A 16,210-nucleotide genomic window follows, 5' to 3' on the forward strand; every position below is an offset into this window, starting at 1 on the left:
AAAGACAGTCCCTCCAAAAGAGGGACAGTTGGGAGCTATGCATTTGGAAGATTTGCATCCTGAATGTACAGAGGATAAATCAGCAGAAGCTGTGTGATGCTATTTATTAGCATACCATTTAGTAATCATGAGACAACAAAATGCCAGATGCTGCAACAATAAGCCCATAGCAGCAAATGCAGCCAACTATGACCATCAAATAATAAATGCAGCAACTGTTACCTCTGACACATAAAATACAACAACCGTTACTTCCGACACATGACATGCAAGAACCATTACCTCCGACACATGAAATGCAACAACTGTTACCTCCGACACATGACATGTAGAGATGTTGCGAACATAGAATTTTCCGTTCGGGAACAGGCGAATCAGGCGAACGGGCATAGACTTCAATGGGCAAGCAAATTTTAAAACCTACAAAGACTGTTTCTGGCCACAAAATGATGGGAAGTTGTTTTAAGTGGTCTAACACCTGGGCAGGGGCATGCCAGAGGAGGATTTATACCAAAAGTACCACCAAAAATTACGGAGTTGACGCATAGTTGGGTTTCAATCCCTAAAGGGCAGAAATCACATTATGCACAGCTCTGGGTGTCAGTGGGCTATGGAGTGTCACACACAGACAAATGCAATAGTACTATAAGAATACAGTGAAATAATAATGCACTGGATTGCACTGGAGTGGCTCTAAGCCTGCAACTTAATGAGGCAACAGCAGTAGTGCGCACACAGCTCTGGGTGTCAGTGGGCTGTGGAGTGTCACACACACACACACAAAAAAACACAGGAGGCCAATGTGCTAGCCCTCAAAAGGCCAGTTTGGGGTGCTTTCAAAGCAAGTGAGGAACAAGAACACAGGCCTAGCTAGTGCTTTCCCTACCTATCTGCAGCAAGTCTGACCCCGCTCTCACTAAGTCAGCAGCCAGCAGTGAACAAATCCAATATGGCCACTGCTACTGCTTTTTGATAGGGGTTGGGGGGTCCAGAAAGGGGTGGTAGCTGATTGGCTGCCATGTGTCTGCTGACTGTGAGGTAAGAGGTCAAAGTATAGCTCAATGATAATGTATAAGGGCGAATCGAACACGCCAAACATTTGCTGTGCGCCGCAAATTATATCTCCACACATGTTAAAATTCAGTAGACATTACTTACCCCCCCCCCCCCCCCCCGCACATGGGAATTAACTTACCCAGAAGTCTTCGGGGACGTCAGTGTTCCATTACACGTCATAGGCGTAATGAAAGCCACGTTCCATGACTCACTACCGCGCTTCCTCCTTCCGGCTTTTAAAATGTACGGTGCGAAACACAACCCCAAGGGCTGAGGCTGGAACTCACCTTTCAAGGGAATCTGAAGTGAAAATAAACTTACTAGATAATGAATTGTATGTACAGCCAAGAAATAGAACATTAGTAGCAAAGATAGGAGTCTCATATTGTTTACAGTACAGGAAGAGTTAAGAAACATCACTTGTTATCTATGCAAAAGAGCTTCTCTGAGCTCTCCAACTAATTTAGTCAGAGAGTAATGCCATTTTCTAAAGCACTTATACATCAAGGAAACAGCGAAAGACAACTTCAAATAATATTTTACTGCAGGGAAGTTCAAAGGGCCATTAGCTCTGCTCTGTTTCATAGTTTAAAATACAGAGTGTAGTGTGTAAACTGCAAATATTAGAGAATGATGCAATACAAAAAAAAATGAGACTTTTGTTTGCTACTAACGATCTAATTAATTTACTGTACTACACATACAATTCAATCAATATACCATAAGGATTTTTTTTAAGCTTCAGTGTCACTTTAATAATGTGAATTGACATGATTAGCATTGGTGCAAACAGGTACACAGCAGCTTCCTCCTGACACTCAGGGTAGGAACACACTAGGCAGAATCGCATATGCATTTTTTCCATAGCACATAGTGGAAAACGCATATGTGATTCTGCCTCTTGTGTTCCTACCCTCAATCTAAAGCTGTGCAAAACGCTACATACATCTAATGGACAATTATATTCATAATCTAGCAGACAGGTGTCAGACTCCAGTCCTCACAGGCCATATCCATGTTGGTGTTTTGAATGGACTGCGAAGTTTGACTTGATGAGCCACACCTTTCCTGATTCAGTCCCATCAGTTAATTTCAGCTGTGCCAAAAATGTGAGGATCTCGACCCTTGAGGACATCTTTGATTTAAAATGGGGTTCCTATACTGCCCTGGCATTTTAAAGAGAACCTGAACTGAAAATAAAAATAACCATACACAGGTCATACTTACATCCTGTATAGTGTACTTCTCAATCTCTTTCTCCTCTCCTGCATCCTGTTTGTCCACTGTGATCAATGGAATTCTCCATCCTCCATTTTAAAAATGGCCATTACCCCATAACAGCTTCCTGGTCAGCACACTGTTAAACTGTAATATCACCCACTTGAGCCATAGGGAAACATGGACATTACCTTGCACATTCAGTTGTAACTGAGAGCTGCTGATATATAACTGACAGCAACTGGTGTATTTCAGTTCTGACAAAATATTGTCAGAACTGGAAGGGGACACCGTAAGAAGAAAATGGCGAGCCTTTTGAGAGGAACTGGCGGTGAGGTTAGTATGTAATATTCATTTGCAGCTACATCATGTGTTTATTTTAAATCATTTTACTCGCTTCAGGTTCCCTTTAAGATTCATAAGCCTGTGCCAATCTGGACATTGTGCTCAGGTGCACGCACGCACGCGCACGCACGCACACACACACACACACACAGTTCATGAAAAAAAAATCAAAAAAAAAATCTAACATTATACCCAGTATTCCCCAGTATCACCAACCATACTACTGTCTACTTTATGGTTACACACTTGTCCAGCCATAACTTGCAAGTAAGAGAGCTAGAAACACAAACCTATGATGGGAAGGGGTGCAGCATGGGCAGCACCCCAGGACTTCTCATCACAGCCGCACCCCAACCCAGGAGGAAGAAACATACAATTAGGCATAGAGAAAAAAGAATGGTAGCATATCTTAGATCAAGCTGCAACTGCACCAAATAGTCAGCATTACAGCAAGAAAAAAAGTAAAATAAATAAATAAATAAAATGGCAGCTTATTTATTAAATACAATTTAGGTTCCCTTTAAAAGGGACCTGTAGGGCTGGAACCCACAAGAGCGTTTTTTTGAGCATTTTGGCAGCGCTGCGATACGCTAGCATTTTGCCAAAACGCTCAGCTGATGTTAATGGATGGGGCAACTTCCACAGGAGCGTTTGCGTTTCCCAGAAACGCAAACGCAGGACCTGCAGCATTTTAGGAGCGTTAGCGCTTCAATGTAAAGTATTGAAACGCTAGCAGAAACGCTCAGCAAAACCTAAACTGAGCGGTTTTGCTAGCGTTTTGCGGTTCAGCACACTGTAACAAAATTAAAAATAATTCACAGGACCAATCAGGATAAAAACGCGAAATGCAAAACGCTACACAACCGCTGAGCAAAAAAATACACTGTTGCAAAACGCGACCGAAAACGCGCATGAATCCAATTGCAAACCGCTCAGACAAAACGCTAGCGGTTGCGTTTTGCGTTTGCGGATTTCAGTGGGTTCCAGGCCGAAGTGAGAGGGGTATGAAGTCTGACACATTTATTTCATTGTAATAAATACAAATTACCTGGCTATCCAGTAGCTGTGTCTGAATCACACACACCTGAAACAAGCATTCAACTTATCTTGTCAGGCTTTTACAGGGTCTATGGATAAAAGTATTAGTGGCAGGCAGAGCTTTTATCCATAGACCCTGTAAAAGCCTGACAAGATAAGTTGAATGCTTGTTTCAGGTGTGTGTGATTCAGACACTACTGCAGCCAAGAGATCAGCAGGACAGCCAGGCAACTGGTATGTAAACCAAGAAAAATAAATAAATATGGCAGTCTCCATACCCCTCTTGCTTCAGGTTCCTTTCAAAGGCAGATCACCCCAACAGCCAGGCAGCATTCTACAACGGAAGTCAGCAATGGTAGCTGCCATATTCCTCTCACTTTAGGCTGCCTTTGATATCTATTTAGAGTTAGATATGAATGTGCTTTTTAGTGAATGATTTTAAATAAATTAGTTTTTATTGAGCATAATTTAAAAATAGATCAGAAAAATAAAAAAATTAAATCAGATCCTTGAACTTGTGTCTACAAAAAGGTTTACTGCAGGTCTTGAACTTGCAATTCATCCTTCATGCACAAAGAGGCAACATGTATATACAGTATACATACACAGACACCAAAATGTATGTGGTACTCTGTTCCCATTACGTATCCATGGCAACTGTTACCAAGAAATACAAAACCCTATTTGGGAATTCTTTCTCTGACTTAGAGAGAAGATATAAACACTTGAACGTGGTAAGTTAGGTAAACAGGAAATCCATAAATATAACAAGAATGAACTGTGCCTTTGAAATGATTTATAAATACACAGCTGTACCAGTAATAGCAACATCCAACTCTCTTGATAAAGTACTGCACTAATATTAAGACCTTAGATGTCAGAGTGGGTTATAAGTGGTTGAAGCTTACCTTATTCTGCTAGAAATAGGCCTCATGCAGAAGGTAGGTTGGCGTGCAGTTATGATTTGGTCACCCTCTCTTTGGGACACTACAAGCAGCATATGAGGGAATGGGACAGACTTTTTTTTTACTGGAGAGGGCAGGTTGACATCCCAAGCACCAGATTGTCTGGAGTAAATAATAAAGTCCTATTAAATAAAGTTCCTATTAAATCAGTCACTCTTTCCCTATGCTCAATAAGGCCAGGAACACTGTGAGTGCCCACGCAGACTGGGCAACTTTCATTTGATATCTGTACCATTTGAGATGTCATTTTTAGCGTGCAAGATAATATTGTGCATTTTAGGGATGGCAACAGTGGCGGACATACGACCGTGCAAGCCGTGCCGCCGCACGAGGGACCCTGAAGTTCCGTTGCTTCAGGGGCCCATAAAGTATTTTTTTATATATATTTTTGTTAATTTTTTTTTTCCTCTGGCAGGCCCCGACTCCTATCCTCCCTCCCTCCCTCACCTCGGGGGGCCCCCCTCCCGGTATGCGCGGCGGGAGATCGGCAAATAGAGGATGTCTCCGGGGCTCCAGGCAGGCGCTAGAGGCTCAGCTGCTTGGTCTCCAATATGTTTCCAACTCTATATACTGCTCGCTACTAAACCAGGAAGTAGCGAGCAGTATACAGAGTTGGAAACATATTGGAGACCAAGCGGCTGAGCCTCTAGCGCCTGCCTGGAGCCCCTGAGACTTCATGTATTTGCCGCTCTCCAGCCGCGTATATCGGGAGGGGGGCCCCCCGAGGTGAGGAAGGGAGGGAGGGAGGATAGGAGTCGGGCCCCCCACCCGGATAGCTACCCACCCACCCGGCTACCTGCCTACCCACCCGGCTACCTATCCACCCACCAGGCTTCCTACCTACCTACCCACCCGACTACCTAACCACCCACCAGGCTTCCTACCTACCTACCCACCCGACTACCTAACCACCCACCAGGCTTCCTACCTACCTACCCACCCGGCTACCTACCCACCCACCAGGCTTCCTACCTACCCACCCGGCTACCTACCCACCCACCAGGCTTCCTACCTAACCACCCACCCGGCTACCTACTCACCCACCAGGCTACCTACCCACCCGGCTACCTACCTACCCACCCACCCGGCTACCTACCCACCCACCAGGCTTCCTACCTACCCACCCGGCTACCTAACTACCTACCCACCTGGCTACCTACCCACCCACCAGGCTTCCTACTTACCCACCCGGCTACCTACCCACCCACCAGGCTTCCTACCTACCTACCCACCCGACTACCTAACCACCCACCCGGCTACCTACCCACCCGGCTACCTACCTACCCACCCGGCTACCTACCTAACCACCCACCCGGCTACCTACTGGGCTAGTTACCAACCCACCCACCAGGCTACCTACCCACCCAGCTACCCACCCACCAGGCTGCCTACCTACCTACCTACCCACCCACCCACCAGGCTACCTACCCACTCACCCACCAGGCTACCTACCTACTGGGTTAGTTACCAACCCACCCACCAGGCTACCTACCCACCAGGCTACCTACCCACCCACCCACCAACCCACCAGGCTACCTATCCACCCAACCACCCATGGGAGCTGCGTGCCGGATGGAGGCTGGGACAGGAGGTCTGCTGCTGCAGGTGAGTAAATGTTTTTGTTTTTTTATTTATATTTGTGCCGGATGGAGGCTGGGACAGGAGGTCTGCTGCTGCAGGTGAGTAAATGTTTTTGTTTTTTTATTTATATTTGCAGGTGTATGTTCTGGGCAGGTCTGCCACATGATTGCATGTATTTTCTGCGCAAATCTGCCGACATGATTGCATGTATTTTCTGGGCATATGTGCCGACATGATTGCACGTATTGCACGTAAACCAGGAAGTAGCGAGCAGTATACAGAGTTGGAGACATATTGGAGACCAAGCGGCTGAGCCTCTAGCGTCTGCCTGGAGCCCCGGAGACTTCCTGTATTTGCCGCTCTCCCGCCGCGTATATCGGGAGGGGGGCCCCCCGAGGTGAGGAAGGGAGGGAGGGAGGATAGGAGTCGGGCCCCCCACCCGGATAGCTACCCACCCACCCGGCTACCTGCCTACCCACCCGGCTACCTACCCACCCACCAGGCTTCCTACCTACCTACCCACCCAACTACCTAACCACCCACCAGGCTTCCTACCTACCTACCTACCCACCCGGCTATCTACCCACCCACCAGGCTTCCTACCTACCCACCCGGCTACCTACCCACCCACCAGGCTTCCTACCTAACCACCCACCCTGCTACCTACCCACCCACCAGGCTACCTACCCACCCGGCTACCTACCTACCCACCCGGCTACCTAACCACCTACCCACCCACCAGGCTTCCTACCTACCCACCCGGCTACTTAACCACCTACCCACCCGGCTACCTACCCACCCACCAGGCTTCCTACCTACCCACCCGGCTACCTACCCACCCACCAGGCTTCCTACCTACCTACCCACCCGACTACCTACCCACCCGGCTACCTACCTAACCACCCACCCGGCTACCTACTGGGCTAGTTACGAACCCACCCACCAGGCTACCTACCCACCCGGCTACCCACCCACCAGGCTGCCTACCTACCTACCTACCCACCCACCAGGCTACCTACCCACTCACCCACCAGGCTACCTACCTACCTACCGGGTTAGTTACCAACCCACCCACCAGGCTACCTACCCACCAACCCACCAGGCTACCTATCCACCCAACCACCCATGGGAGCTGCGCGCCGGATGGAGGCTGGGACAGGAGGTCTGCTGCTGCAGGTGAGTAAATGTTTTTGTTTTTGTTTTTATATTAGCAGGTGTATGTTCTGGGCAGGTCTGCCACATGATTGCATGTATTTTCTGCGCAAATCTGCCGACATGATTGCATGTATTTTCTGGGCATATCTGCCGACATGATTGCACGTATTTTCTGGGCATATCTGCCGACTTGATTGCACGTATTTTCTGGCCATATCTGCCGACTTGATTGCACGTATTTTCTGGGCATATCTGCCGACATGATTGCACGTATTTTCTGGGCATATCTGCCGACTTGATTGCACGTATTTTCTGGGCATATCTGCCGACTTGATTGCACGTATTTTCTGGGCATATCTGCCGACATGATTGCACGTATTTTCTGGGCATATCTGCCGACATGATTGCACGTATTTTCTGGGCATATCTGCCGACATGATTGCACGTATTTTCTGGGCATATCTGCCGACATGATGTGTATTTTCTTGAGAAAACCTGCACAATTATGTGAATTTTCTGGGGAAAGGGTCACCAAAACTTGGGCCCACTGTCTTTGCGTTGCACTTTTCAAGGGAACCTGAGGTGAAAATAATCTTGAGGCTGCCATATTTCTCTCCTTTTAAGCAATACCAGTTGCCTGGCTGCCGTGCTGGTCCTCTGCCTCTTATTCTTTCAACCATAGACCCTGAACAAGCATGCAGCAGGTCAGGGGTTTCTGACAATATTGTCAGAACTGAGAAGATTAGCTGCATGCTTGTTGCTGGTGTAATTCAGTTTATTACTGCAGCCAAATAGATCAGCAGGGCCGCCAGGCAACGAGTATTGTTTAAAAGGAAATAAACCCTCACCCAGGGTTCGCTTTAAGTTACAGTTAGCTCCGCCCTCATCCGGTCATTGCCACGCCCATTTTTTTTGCTGCGGGTTTGCAGGTTCTATCCACACCTATTCTGTGCCGCGGCGCGCGAATTGTAGCCGCGCCCATTTTTTGCCGCGGCGCGCTTTGTGCGCCGCAGGTCGTAGGGGGCCCACAATTGCAATTTTGCACAGGGGCCCACTGCTGGCTGTGTCCGCCACTGGATGGCAATGCTTATGAGAATTCATGGAGAAGAATGTGATCAGTTCGATCAGTTGATAGATTTGTAAGGTTCTGATTCGCTGTGATGACTTTCTGGTTTAACCCCCCTGGCAGTATAAAAAAATCCGCCAGGAGGGAGCGACGCAGTTTTTAAAAAAAAAAAAATTCCCTATATCATGTAGCGAGCCCAGGGCTCGCTACATGATAGCCGCTGCTCAGCGGCATCCCCCCGCCCTCTTCGATCGCCTTCGGCGATCTCCGATCAGGAAATCCCGTTCAAAGAACGCCATGGCGACGGGGCGGGATGACGTCACCGAGAGGTGTTGAGAGGCTCTGTTTGCTATAACTGAATTGCTGTTGTTTATCCCCTGCTTATTGCCTGAAGAAGTGGGCTGTGCCCGCGAAACGCGTTGCATCTTTGGGGTATTTTCAATAAATGTGTATATCTATATATTTACATTCCTTGGTGTCTGCTTTAACGAGGCAAGTCCACCACTTCCTCCCAGCAATTTTTTTAAAATTTTATGTACTTTTATCCTTCTGGCGCCTCTGTTCACCTACCAATATATTTGAGTCCACCCCAGGTGGAGGGGTGATCTACCCCTTTTCTTCCTATCTACAGAGAGCGACTTCTTAATCCTGAGTGAGGACAGGTCTAATCTCCTCACCTGCCTAATGAGTGGTTACCTAGGTGGTAACCCGTGTTTGTGAGTATTACTATCTCACTGTTTCATTTATCCAATCAATTTTGACATACTACACCATATTGGGCTCTCGATTTCTCTTCAACTTAAGTACTTTGCAGTTCTGGTCGGAGTCTTAACCACTTGCCGACCGCACACTCATAACGTGCGTCGGCAAAGTGGCAGCTGCAGGACCAGCGACGCAGTACTGCGTCGCCAGCTGCAGCCTAATTAATCAGGAAGCAGCCGCTCGTACGAGCGGCTGCTTCCTGTCAAATCACGGCGGGGGGCTCCGTGAATAGCCTGCGGGCCGCCGATGGCGGCTCGCAGGCTAGATGTAAACACAAGCGGAAATAATCCGCTTTGTTTACATTTGTACGGCGCTGCTGCGCAGCAGCGCCGTAAGGCAGATCGGCGATCCCCGGCCAATCAGCGGCCGGGGATCGCCGCCATGTGACAGGGGACGTCCTGTCACTGGCTGCACAGGACGGATAGCGTCCTGTGCAGCCCAGATCTCCCGGGGGAGCAGGTAGGAGAGGGAGGGGGGAGAATGTCGCCGCGGAGGGGGGCTTTGAGGTGCCCCCCCCCCGCCACCCACAGCAGGCAGGAGAGATCAGACCCCCCCAGCACATCATCCCCATAGGGGGGAAAAAAGGGGGGCAATCTGATCTCCCTGCCTGCACCCTGATCTGTGCTGGGGGCTGCAGAGCCCACCCAGCACAGATCAATCAAACCAGCGCTGGTCCTTAAGGGGGGGTAAAGGGTGGGTCCTCAAGTGGTTAAAGGCATACCCATGAGAGGTGCTCGGAGTCCCTTTAGGCTACTTGCACACTAAGACGTTGCGTTAGGTGCCACGTTAAGGTCGCATAACGTGCACCTAACGCGACGCCTGGTGCTCTTCGTTGTGGACGTCAGAGTGAGCTGCGTTGTGCAGCTCACTCTGGCGTCCGTGATGCCGTGATGCGTATTCTTGTGCGCATGCGGCATCACGTGGTCCCGCCGGCCAATCACCGCACAGAGCGGCCGCTCCAGGAAGTAAACACTGCACGTCACAACGTGCAGTGATTATTAATTAGCCATGTGCCTGGCCGCTCTCCGCTCCTCCCCAACATGACTGCGCATGTGCAGACAGTCTAACGCGGCTTAAGCCGCTCTAACGCCGTAGCATGCTGCACTTTCTTAAGAACGTGCAGCGTTACATGTAACACAACGTGTGCTGTGTGAACAGCCCACTTGTGTTACATTGCTGTGCGTTGGGGAGCGTTACAGGCTGCACTAGCGTGCGCCTGTAACGTCTTAGTGTGTAAGCAGCCTTAAAGAAAACCTGAACTGAAAATTAAAAGTCAAAATAAACATACACAGTCATACTTACCTCCTGTGTAGTCTACTCCTCAATCTCTTTTTCCTCTCCCGCATCCTGTTTGTCCACTGTGATCAATGGAATTCTCCGTCCTCCATTTTGAAAATGGCTATTACCCCATAACTGCTTCCTGGTCAGCACACAGTTAAACTGTAACATCGCCCACTTGAGCCATAGGGAAACATGGACACATCAGTTCTCCTCTCAGCTGTAACTGACAGCAACTGATATATAACTGACAGCAACTGATATATTTCAGTTCTGACAAAATGTTGTCAGAACTGGAAGGGATCACTGTAAGAAGAAAATGGTGAGCTTCTGAGAGGAACTGATGGCGAGGTATGTATGTAATGTTCATTTGAAGTTACCTCATGTGTTTATTTTAAATAATTTTACTCAGTACAGGTTCTCTTTAAGGTTGGGCAGTGAGGTCTCTGAATCAGCCTACTAACTGCAGTTGAACTGAAGCATACAGGTCCAGCACACTTATGACATGAGCGACAGATGGTTTTTAGCGTCAAATTGTTTGGGTAAAAACATGTCCCCATCACTCAGTCTTCCAGTCACGCATACCATGGCAAACTCACAGTCAAAAGCATTTTAAATTAAACAACATTTTGAAGTTAGGCTACATAATACAAACTAGAAATTATAATTTGTGATCATTTTGGTTTAACTCAATCTCTGTTATAGTTCGGTATTCAGCTGGCAATGGGAATCTTCCTATTTGTCGCTCATCCTCCTTTCTCCACAGTGCAGAATGGGATGCTTAGCCTTCACATTTGACAGAATTCATATTTAAATTAGCATTTTTTTCACATCCAATTTTTCAGCAGAAAAAAACGGCCTACATGTATGCTTTTTTTTTTCAGAGCAATCATGCGAATCGCTTACAAAGCAAGTGAATGAAAATGCACATTTTTGCATTCCAAACGCGAAAACTTGGATACAAATGTAAAGTTAATCATATACAAATTTATGTTAATTGACTTCTTGAATATGCATGGAAAATCAGAATGCGAAAATCACATTTACGGAAAAAGTCCAAAAATTGCAGAATAAAGGTGTGAAGGCACCCTAAAGCTATACCATCCCGCTATACCAGCAGTAGGAGTGTGGCCCTAAAACTAAGAGTTGATATAGCCTTTTCCTCCTTCCAGAGCACTGCCCCAACTACTAGTAGACATGATGACAACACCTTCTGCTGCGGCTGAAAGACCCAGCTTATTACTCCCTTTTTAAAAAGGAAAAGTTTGATTTTTTTTTTATTCCATTCCAATCATACTTGAAAAAAGGCCAAATCTCAAATCCCTAATATAGTCGCTAGGCAACTATGTTGCTGGGTCTTGTTGTATAAATGGAGTCTTTTCAATGGATTTTCAAAGGTCTTTAGAGCAATTTTAAAGTGGACTCAAATTAAATATACAAGATTTCAGAAATAAAATCTATTTTCTAAATTATAATAATAAATAGCAGCCTTTTTACAGCTGCATGATGACAAATATAAAATATTTTACATTTATTGGAGGAACCCCTCCCTTCCTTTCATATTGCCTGGACAGAATCCGGCAAACTGGTGGAGTAGGTGGTGTCCAGCAAAGGAGGAATTGCTAATGGCTGCCACCTGTATAACCCTAGTTATGAAAAGAGAAGGGTGAAAAGCATGCACTGAAATGCTCATAGGCTTGAAGGAGTGTTTATTTATCTTTGTATGTGTCAGAGTGGTGCAACCAAATATTTTAAATTAAAAAAAGTTTGGTTTGGGTCTGCTTTAAATAAAGTATGGTACCATGGATTTTCAGTCCTCTAAAAGGCAAAATGTCTATTCTGCACCTCCCCATTCACTCACAATGGTTCTCCTGATGCACAAAAGGACGGTAATTTTGCACAATTTTATTGGCCCTTATGCCGGGAGAGCAATGCCTGTTACTCTATTAGTAATGTGCGTTACCATAGCAATGCCCATGTTACCACGGTAATGTACGTGGCGCTGATAGTGTATGGGTCGTGCTCCTCTGGCATTAGGACCGATAAAATTGCAGTACACTGCGTGCATCAGGCCCAGTATGACTGAGACACTATTATTTGGCATCCTTATATACTGTATAAGAGAAGTAGATAAAGATGTTTTCTAGTTGTTATTTTTTATTTTTTGCTACACACTTGTGTTCATTATGTGCCTTTAACCTCCTTGGCGGTAACCCCGTGTGTGACACGGGGTAAGCCGCCGGAGGGTGCCGCTCAGGCCCTTTGCACTTTGCTAGCTGCGTGTTTGCTCTGATCGCTGCCGCCCGCCACCGATACGCCGCTACCCGCCGTGGAAACAGCCTCCCCCCCGCATACCCCTTGCGCAGCCTGGCCAATCGCCGCCAGGCTGCGCTATGGGGTGGATCGAGACTCCCTGTGACGTCACGACGTCCGTGACGTCGATGACGTCACTCCATTCGTCGCCATGGCGACGGGGGAAGCCCTCAAGAAAATCCTGTTCAGAACGGGATTTCCTTATGGGCAAGCGGCGCCGGCGGCGATCGAAAGGGGACGGGCGGACACCGCGGGGAGGGGGGAAGCATGTAGCTAGTGCTAGGCTAGCTACATGCTAAAAAAAAAATGGTGAAAAAAACCCTTATTAATTATACCGCCAGGGGGGTTAAAGGATACCCAAAGTGACGTGTGACATGATGAGACAGACATGGCTATGTACAGTGCCAAGCACACTAATAACTATGCTGTGTTCCTTTTTTTTCTTCCTCTGCCTGAAAGAGTTAAATATCAGGTATGTAAGTGGCTGACTCAGTCCTGACTCAGACAGGAAGTGAGTACAATGTGACCCTCACTGATAAGAAATTCCAACTATAAAACACTTTCCTAGCAGAAAATGGCTTCTGAGAGCAGGAAAGAGATTAAAAAAAAAGGGTCAATAGTTCATAGATTTTAGCTCTGGAATACTTCAATGAATGTGTCATTGAGCAAAAACAATAAAACAGTTAAAACTTAAAAAGTAGATTTAAACATAAAATAAAACTGTGGTATATCTTAAAAAGTCATTTTTAGGAGAAAGAAGATAGATACAATCATTTATTTCATTAATTTGTTTTCGCTTCGGGTGTCCTTTAAAATAGGAAGTACACTTTAAAAGTGCCATTATGGAGTCAGTGTCTGTTTATTTTAGATAAGTTATTATTCATGGTTTTGTTTAATATGGCGGCTGACTACAATTATATGGCCCAAACTCACTGAACCCACTTAACACACCATTACTATAATTATTTTCTCTGAAAGGCTTGAATAGCATAACAGCGATTTGCAGGTGCTGTTAATTGCACTGCAATTGTTTGTAACTCTCCTGGATTTATAAGACCACATTTCAAATCCATAAAGATCCTTTCCTATTTATATTGTGTTTATATGCAGCTGGGGTATTTACAGTTTAACATATTGTCCTGGAAATCCAGAAGAGTTGCTGCAATATCATTGTTATGCAGAGTCATAACTAGAATGTATAACCCCCCTCTCCCCTCCCGCTGAAAAAAAACCCTCCCACCCCTCCCCATATAGAAATTATCCCCCATCATCTCCTCCTGCCATGTAGAGTAATGCGGGGAACAGTGTAATATTTACCTGCTCCAGCGCTAGGGTCTCTATGCATCACAGCCACACACTCTGTGCTGCCACCCTCTGGCTCCCATTCACGTGACTCACATTGGGCATATGAGCAGGAGCTAGTGAATAGCAGCAGAGAGTGTGCGGCTGTAAAGCATGGAGGAGATCCGCATCGCTGGAGCAGGTAGACTTCTTGTACTATCCTCCATGCTGGTGGAGAGAAGGAGTGAGCAGCGGGCCACCACAGCCCATGCCTCCCCCCCTTCACACACACACTTGCAAGGGTCAAGAGTCCCTCATAATTATAGGAAGGTGATGTTAAGTGAATTAAGTGAGATTGAGCGGTCATTCGGACGTCTAATAGGGTGTATGTACAGTGTGTCTGTCGTTCAGCTGATAAGACTGGACTTGAGGGATCCGCTTGGTGGATCCCTCAAGTCCAGTCTTATCAGCTGAACGATAGACTATACACACGCCCAAACGACGGGTCGTTTGCGAAAATCCGACGTGTGTACTAGCCTTTAGTGGCACAAAATACTACTTAAATATCACCTATTTGTTGTGTTATTGGTGCAAGAAAAAAACAAATGAATATAGGCTACAAACTCCCTATTCACAAGATTGGGGTGGGGGGTTTAAAAGTGCTGTCCCTGGGGCACCAAAAGGTTTGAAAACATCACAAACACGCGCACAGGGGCCCCAACCGTCCTGGATTCGTCGGGATGGTCACGCGCTGGGGGAGAGGTCCCGCTGTCCCGGGATACCCCCCTTGTGTCCCGGCAGGCAGAGGAGGTGAAAAAATTATCAAGGCCCCAGTCGGCGGATGCGGTGTGTGGGGCGATGTGTAAGATAATATTGTCCCTCCCTCCGAATGTGCCCCCCAGTGTCCCCCTGTATGTAGAGTATAAGAGCGCAGCATAGCGGGCAGTCTTACCATTCCTCGTCGCGTAGACGCGTACCGGGCTCTGGCTTCCATCTACTTCCTGTGACGTCACAGGAAGCAAAGAGACAGAGATGCCCGTACGCGACGAGGAATGGTAAGACTGCCCGCTATGCTGCGCTCTTATACTCTACATACAGGGGGACACTGGGGGGCACATTCGGAGGGAGGGAGGGACAGTAGGGGCGTGTCAGGGGGTGTGGTTGGGGGTGTGGTTTAAGTGTCCCGCCTTCTCGTCTCAAAAAGTTGGGAGGTATGCACGCATACACATCTATTTTTGTCTGTGGTGTTAGTTTACCATGTTACTCCTTCAGATGAATGTTGGCATCACATAGTATGTCAGGGTGCAGCTTTGGGGGACTGGGCTTCGGAGCTGTGGTGACACTCAGGGACTCGCCATGTGGGCTATAGCTGATCACTGCCAATGTGACTCTGGCCGCAAGCTCTGACCTGCAGCTGAACGGGACTTGCCGGCTGCTGCCGTGCACAGTGCAGCCATGGACCCACAACACAGCTGCCTGGTCTAAAAAAGCCTTGCTGTCTTTCATTGCTGCCTGAGCCTCAACATCGCATGTGGTTCTGGCCACCTCTGCACCCACGACTCCTTACCACCGGCTGAGTCAGCCATCGAGGAGGTTGCTGCCTGCCACTGAGCCTTTGCACTCGCTTTCTCCTCTCCTTTCCCAAGGACACAATGTGGGGCATCTGAAATCGCTGCAGATCAGTTGAGCTCCGGAAGATAATGTGGCAGCATAGCACTTCAGACTGGGATCAGATAAAGATGCCGCATTGAATTAATAGGTAAAACGTTATTTTGCGTTATCAATGTTAAAATATCGCGCATGGCTTTACTAAACAGCTGAAAGGATTAAATGATGGTGCACAGCTGCACTGCCACTGTAACCCCCCCAAAAGAGGGTTCCAAAATACTAAAGCATTACTATGTGTGTGGCGCCTTTAAGACTAAGTATCAAGCTGCTAGAACCAAAATGGCGCATGAGAAGGGAAAGTAAGCAAAAGAAAGGTCGCTTGGTTAGTTGCTAGGCGACCGCAGTATGCAAAGTAGGGAAGTTTGTTCGAACTTTCTAGAGAGACACAGTGCAGGCGCAGGGGGCAGAGTCTAGGAGGGTGTAACCGGAGGGAACTGGTGAGAGCCAGAGCAGAGCAGGACAGAGCGTGGAAGAGAGAGGACTT

The sequence above is a fragment of the Hyperolius riggenbachi genome, chromosome 3 (assembly GCF_040937935.1).
Source record: "Hyperolius riggenbachi isolate aHypRig1 chromosome 3, aHypRig1.pri, whole genome shotgun sequence".
NCBI lineage: Eukaryota > Metazoa > Chordata > Amphibia > Anura > Hyperoliidae > Hyperolius > Hyperolius riggenbachi.